Source organism: Nematolebias whitei, chromosome 23, assembly GCF_014905685.2.
Source record: "Nematolebias whitei isolate Nwh7 chromosome 23, NemWhi1, whole genome shotgun sequence".
Classification (NCBI taxonomy): domain Eukaryota; kingdom Metazoa; phylum Chordata; class Actinopteri; order Cyprinodontiformes; family Rivulidae; genus Nematolebias; species Nematolebias whitei.
In genome coordinates, this window is record NC_056520.1 from 20739370 (window position 1) to 20746231 (window position 6862).

Genomic DNA, 6862 nt, shown 5'->3' on the forward strand with positions numbered 1-6862 from the left:
CACACACACACACACACACACACACACACACACATACTCAAAACCTCTGTATAAACAGTGTACAACTCAAACATGTCACACTAAACCCCGAGTATACTGAGGCGTACATCCATACGTAGAGGTACGCACGTATGCAGAGGTACGTGCGTACCCCTCAGGGCATGTCCGTGCAAAGCTCAAATTTTTACGACCGCATACGCGTATGCGGTGTCGCACAATAAACTGCCCAGCGACAGACTGTTTTGTATGCAACACCAATGTATTAAATTCCCCTTCTTCATCTCTGATCTGGCCTTTTCTTTTGTTTTTTTGCCAAGAGGCAGTGATCTCTTCCTCCTCCGTTGATGCCATGACTGAAATGGTGAGAAATTAAGGAATTTGTCATGAGCGAATTAAACTCAGGTCCAGCGTGGCTGCAGGAGGGTTTGGAGATTTCCTGGTGGGCTGGTCTGATGTGTGGGCTCTAGAGCCAGCACTCTCTGTTTTTTTTTTCATTTTTTAGATCTTTTTATTAACAACATATAAACACAGAACACCGCTGCGGCGGAGGCTGCCAGTGCTCGCTTTGTTTTCTTTTTTCCAACCTGTCAATCAATCCCGTAAGCATGTCAGCAAATGACCAATCGGTGACCTCAATTTGTCCCGAAGGTAAACGCCCCTTGTCTGTGAAGCTGCGCTGCAGCTGCTTGGGGTGTACACTGGAGTTTAATGACTGAACCCTCTGCATACAGTACACGCATACGTACGCATGAACGAACATATGCGGCAGTATACTGGAGCCTTAAGTGCTAGCAGCGCGCAATACAGGTGCTCTAGCTAAAAAGCTAAATGCGCCTCTTCCCTCATGCTTCTCCTACCCCCATCCCCACTCCCCGTCTCAAAAACTGTTGGTACAAGCTGCGCTCAGACATGTTTCCGTCCCCCTAACACTGTTAGACAATATAAACAATTCTTTGCAATGGATATCATAGAAGCTTTGAAAGCAGAAACATTATCAGCCCGCTGTCACAAAATAGATGCAGAAGAAGTTATGGGGATGTTTTCAGCTTTGAAACAATGTGCTCCTAATGCAGCATTTTGCTTTCCTTCATCTAGAATGAGAGCAAACAAAAACTGCAATGTGCAATACATTGACATTTAGAAGAGCAGACCATTACTTTTGGAAGAAGGCAGAGCAACCAGAGAAGAAAGGAGCAGAAGGAACTTGGGGAAGAAATAATCAGGTGTCAGGAAAAACACAAAAGGGATCAAGCAATGGGAGGAGTTTGGAGAGGCCATGGAGAATGACTTCCGCACGGATTTGAGGCGATTCTGGTCCACCATCCGGCGTCTCAGTGTGTGTGTGGGGGGGGGGGGTATGCCACCAACACTGTTTATAGTGGGAGTGGTGCGCTGCTGACCTCAACTCGGGATGTCGTGGGTCAGTGGGCAGAATACTTTGAAGACCTCAATCCCACCGGCATGTCTTCCACTGAGGAAGCGGAGCCTGGGGACTCTGGGTCGGGCCCTCCAATCTGTGGTGCTGAGGTCACCGAGGTGGTTAAAAAGCTCCTCGGTGGCAGGGCCCCGGGGGTGGATGAGATTCGCCCGGAGTTCCTTAAGGCTCTGGATGTTGTAGGGTTGTGTTGGCTTACGCGACTCTGCAATATTGCGTGGACATTGGGGGAAGATCCTCTGGATTGGCAGGCTGAGGTGGTGGGCCCCCTATTCAAAAAGGGGGACCGTGGAGTGTGTTCCAACTACAGGGGGATCACACTCTTAAGCCTCCCTAGTAAGGTCTATTCGGGGGTTCTGGAGAGGAGGGTCCATCAGATAGTCGAACCTCGGATTCAGGAGGAGCAGTGCGGTTTTTGTCCTGGTCGTGGAACACTGGACCAGCTCTACACTCTCAGCAGGGTCCTGGATGGTGCGAGGAAGTTTGCACATGTGCTTTGTGGACTTGGAGAAGGCGTTCGACCGTGTCCATCAGGGAACCCTGTGAGGGGGACTCTGGGAGTATGGGGTACTGGGCCTTTTGATACGGGCTGTTAGGTCCCTGTATGACCAGTGTCAAAGCCTGGTCTACATTGCCGTAAGTCGGGCTTGTTCCCGGTGAGAGTTGGACTCCGCCAAGGTTGCCCTTTGTCACCGATTCTGTTCATAACTTTTATGAACAGAATCTCTAGGTGCAGCCAAGGTGTAGATGGGATCCGTTCTGGTGGCCTTAGGATTGCTTCTCTGCTTTTTGCAGATGATGTGGTCCTATTGGCTTCATCAGATCGTGATCTACAGCTTTCGCTGAAGCAGTTCGCAGCCGAGTGCGACGCGGCCGGGATGGGGATCAATTCCTCCAAATCTGAGGCCATGGTCTTGAGCCAGAAAAGGGTAGAGTGCCCTCTCCGGGTCAAGGAGGAGGTCGTGCCCCAAGTGGAGGAGTTCAAGTATCTTGGAGTCCTGTTCACGAATGAGGGAAAAATGGAACGTGAGATCGATAGGCGGATAGGTGCAGTGTCTGCAGTGAAGCGGGCTGTATAGGTCTGTCGTGGTGAAGAGAGAGCTGAGTCAAAAGGCGAAGCTCTCAATTTACCGATCAATCTACGTTCCCACCCTGATCTATGGTCATGAGCTTTGGGTTGTGACCGAAAGAACGAGATCTCAGATACAAGCGGCCGAAATTAGTTTTCTCCGCAGGGTGTCTGGGCTCTCCCTTAAAGATAGGGTGAGAAGCTCAATCATCCGGGAGAGACTCAGAGTAGAGCCGCTGCTTCTCCATGTCGAGAGGAGCCAGTTGAGGTGGCTCGGGCATCTGTTTAAGATGACTCCTGGACGCTTCCCTGGTGAGGTGTTCCGGACACGTCCCACCGGGAGGAGGCCCAGAGGAAGACCCAGGACACGCTGGAGAGACTGTTTCTCGGCTGGCCTGGAAACGCCTCGGGATTCCCCCGTAGGAGCTGGACCAAGTGGCTGGGGAGAGGGAAGTCTGGGCCTCCCTACTTAGGCTGCTACCCCCGCAACCCGACCCCGGATAAGCGGAAGAAAATGGATGGACGGATGGATCAAACAAGGAAGAAAGGCCTTGAAATGAAACTCAGAAAAGCTGGACTTGACTTCATGTCTATTCTTAGAGAACACCCAGAAATATGTGCTGATGAGATTGTATGCAGTAAAGTCAGGGACATACTGCAAGGAAAAATAGTAAAAATTGAAATTGTACAAGTGTGGTTTGAAAATGGAAAACTGGTGCCCTACAATGGATAAGTAAGAAAACTGAAGAAATCAGACAAGTACAAAATTGCTTATTGGACTGCTTCAGAATCATCAGAGTAGGAATGTGCAATATGGCATAAAATTCATATCACGATATGTATTGTGAAGGGTGGTGATAACGATATATATCGCAATATGTTTTGGGTACAAAACTTAATAGGAATTTTTTTTAAAGCATAGGGTGTCCTTTTGCTATCATATATTTTGAATTAAAAAAATTCCACTACTAGGTCCAGAGAGTTTTTAAATAATAAACAAATCAAGTATTAGGCTTCTTTCTTGTAGTGCAAAACAGTGCAAAATATATAAAATGTAGTTTTAGCCATATGTTTTAAACAAAAGAATATGTTGTTAACAGTTTCCAGTCTTCTCACTTAAGAAATGAACAGCAACAGAGCAGCATTTTACACTGAAACACTTCACCCTCCAAACCTCTAGTTGGCGCCTCCTTCCGCTTTAATGGAGAGCTGACACAAAATGAGTCTGTGGTTTTGACCAAATGGTCTCGCAGTAAAATCACACAACACGGCGTTCTTTTCACAGATCAGAGAGCAGGTTTCTCTAAAGCTGACCAACGCTTACTTAAACTTTCGACGGGAAAAATTTTTTTTTGACGGAACACAGCGTTTTGCGCATGCATCCGAATACGGCAACACTATGGCAAGCCGGGCGTAATTACCTTGTAGCTTCGCTACTTAGCTCTCGAAGAAAAGACTTTAACGCCACTTGCGCACAGTTTTCAACAAAAAAAAAGTAACGATTAAACTGACAACTCTGATTTTACTTCAGACACAGCATTACTGCGGTTAGCCGGTAGAAGACAGATCTCTATCGTAGGCTAAATTTCTATCGTTTCTACCGTGTACCGTTTATATCGCGCATTCCTACATTAGAGTTTGCTGTGGAGTATGATTTGTCTATTAATGAACTGTGTTGATTGTCTTTATGGAGAAATACTCTTCTACATAAAGTTTAATGTCAGCTGTAGGGCTGCAACAACGAATCGATAAAAATCGATGATTAAAAGTGTTGGCAACAAATTTCATTATCGATTCGTTGTGTCGCGCGATTATGCGTCTTTCACGGCGCTGCGGAGTCGTTTTGTTCACAAGCAGTTCATTGTCAATGCTGACTGACTGAATAAAGTTAAAAAAAAAAAACTCTGCAGCGCGAGTTGAACAGAGCGAGGGGCGAGGCAGAGCAGAGGCTGTTTTCAAAGGAAATTAAGTAAATTTTACAAATGACCAACGCAGTGAAAACTGTTCGACCCAAGTCCTCTAAAGTGTGGGAGCTCTTCACAAAGATAAAAACTGAGAAACATGCAGCTTTGAAAATCGCCGACACGACACAGGAGAACCACGGAGATAAACGTAAACATGTCGGAGTCACGAGGAGGAGGAAGGAGCTGCAGCTGATACAACTCGTCTCACTCCCAACTCGTGTTGCAGGTGAGTCTCTACAATTTAACACATTGTTTTGTTTCCAAGAGAGAAAACGTAACGTCAGTCTGTCTGGTAGATGAAGCTGCTGTGTGTTATCTGATTAATGACGGTGATAGAGAACGTGTGTTACTTTTTATTTAATTTAATAGGTACAAGCAGTGTTTAAATGTGATTTATAAATAAATCTAACACAAAGATAATAATTTAATAATTAAGCTTCAACTTTTAATTTGCTGGAAAAGTCTGAAGACACAGTAGGTATGGCAGGATGAATTGCATTTAAACAGGAATTAAAGTAATTTATTACATCTACTCAAATGTGTGTAATTAAGTATTTTATATGTGTGTGTGTGTGTGTGTTTAATTGCTCTTTTAGCTACTTTTGCCTGAACCTAACACTGTAAGTGAAACAAGGCAGTTCTTGAGTTGCTGTAAATTATGCTATAATACATATTTACTCTCTCATACCAGAAAACAACAACAAACAACAACACTTCATGATGGACAGACATCATGGACACCACAGCAGCAGCTGTCTTCACTGAAACATCCTTAAATGATCATCACTGACATGAGGCCTCTGTTGATGGTTGAAGACGAAAGCTTCACTACAATCCAAAAAAGTTCAATCTGGTCCTCTGGACATTCAAAAAAACAAAACAAAGCAAAACAAAGCAAAAAAATATAGAAACGTTTCGTCATTTTCGTCATTCAGAGTTAAGCAAGATCTATTTCTGAAAAAGAAACCCAATTTTAATTTCAGTTTCTTTATCAAGTTTTCAATATGTGGTTTAAAAGAGAGATGTGCATTTTGCATCAACCAAAATTCCCAAGTATTCATAAGAATCTACAAACTCAATAGGAACACCATGCATGGATGAGATAGGAGGAAGAGTTGCTGGCACTGACTTTGTTGTAAAAGTCAGAGTCAGAGTCAGAGTTTCTTTATTGTCATTCGCACCTCATGTGGTACATGTGGTGGAGCGAAATTATGTACACAGGGTCCCAGTTACATCCAACAATAAAATGTATAAGAAAAACAGTAATAACATCTAAGATATGAACTAAGAAAAACATCAACTAAATATACACTAAGCACTCATAACATAAAACATTGAACATCAGCACAAACATGAACATGAGTCTGTGAGCAGATGTGCACGCATGAACACATCAACATTGAAACAGATCAGCAGCAACATGAAACAGATCAGCAGCAACATGATATGGTTTTACACAGTGATAATTCTAGTTAGAGATTCATGAGTCTAACAGCCTAACATGAGTCTAACAGTAAAACAACATTCCTTTGATTTTATGAGCATTTAGTACCAGCTTGAGGTGGAATAAGTGTGACAGAATGATGTATAGTAGTTCTTTCGGTCTTGTTCCACTGTATGTGTTGCATTTGATCATTTATATTGGTTGGATGGAACATTTCATGAGGACAAAAAGTTTCCCACCTCCCCGTCGGGGAATTGAACCCCGGTCTCCCGCGTGACAGGCGGGGATACTCACCACTATACTAACGAGGAGTTACCACATAAAGGCGCTCTCTGCATTATGTAATGCCTGAGACAGCACAGCTATGTGGGTCATCACAACTGTAAGTGGTTCATACTGGAGTTTGACCCAAGTCGCATTTAGGTGAAAATGTGAACGATACCTTACAAAAATAGATTCCAGAGAAACACCTTTGCTATATTAATTTATTTAAATGTTAACATTGTAAGACGCCAAGAAGTAAAGCAACAAAAAGTGACAAAAAGTCACATCTAGTTGGGCACACAAACTAAGTATTTGCAGTATTGACACGCCCAAAGAAGTTTTACCAGAACACTTGTTGTGAATATTCAACTTTTCTTCCATTTTCTTTACCCACTTTTCCTTTCTGAGTTGTGGACAAGTTGTTCATTGTCAGCGTGCTCACACTGAAAGAGTCAGGCAACACAAGAAACAGACGATACAGATGTTTCAGTCAAAGTGGGATGATTTTATGTGCTTAGCAGACAGTGACAGCATTGGTGGTTCAGTGGTAGAATTCTCGCCTGCCACGCGGGAGGCCTGGGTTCGATTCCCATCTAACGCAATATAGTTTTGTTTTTATAGTATTTACTCGAGTATTCGTTATTTTTTGTTTTTCGTGTAAAAACTTTCACAGAGTTTTCAGGTTA

At 43.7% G+C, this 6862-nt stretch overlaps 2 non-coding genes across 2 annotated transcripts; one reads left to right on the plus strand and one right to left on the minus strand.

The window, feature by feature from the left end:
- Window positions 1-6151: 6151 nt before the first annotated feature.
- Window positions 6152-6223, minus strand: trnad-guc. Its single transcript has one exon. It is a non-coding gene; the product is annotated as a tRNA-Asp (tRNA).
- Window positions 6224-6706: 483 nt separating this feature from the next.
- On the plus strand, window positions 6707-6777 carry trnag-gcc. Its single transcript has one exon. It is a non-coding gene; the product is annotated as a tRNA-Gly (tRNA).
- Window positions 6778-6862: the final 85 nt, after the last annotated feature.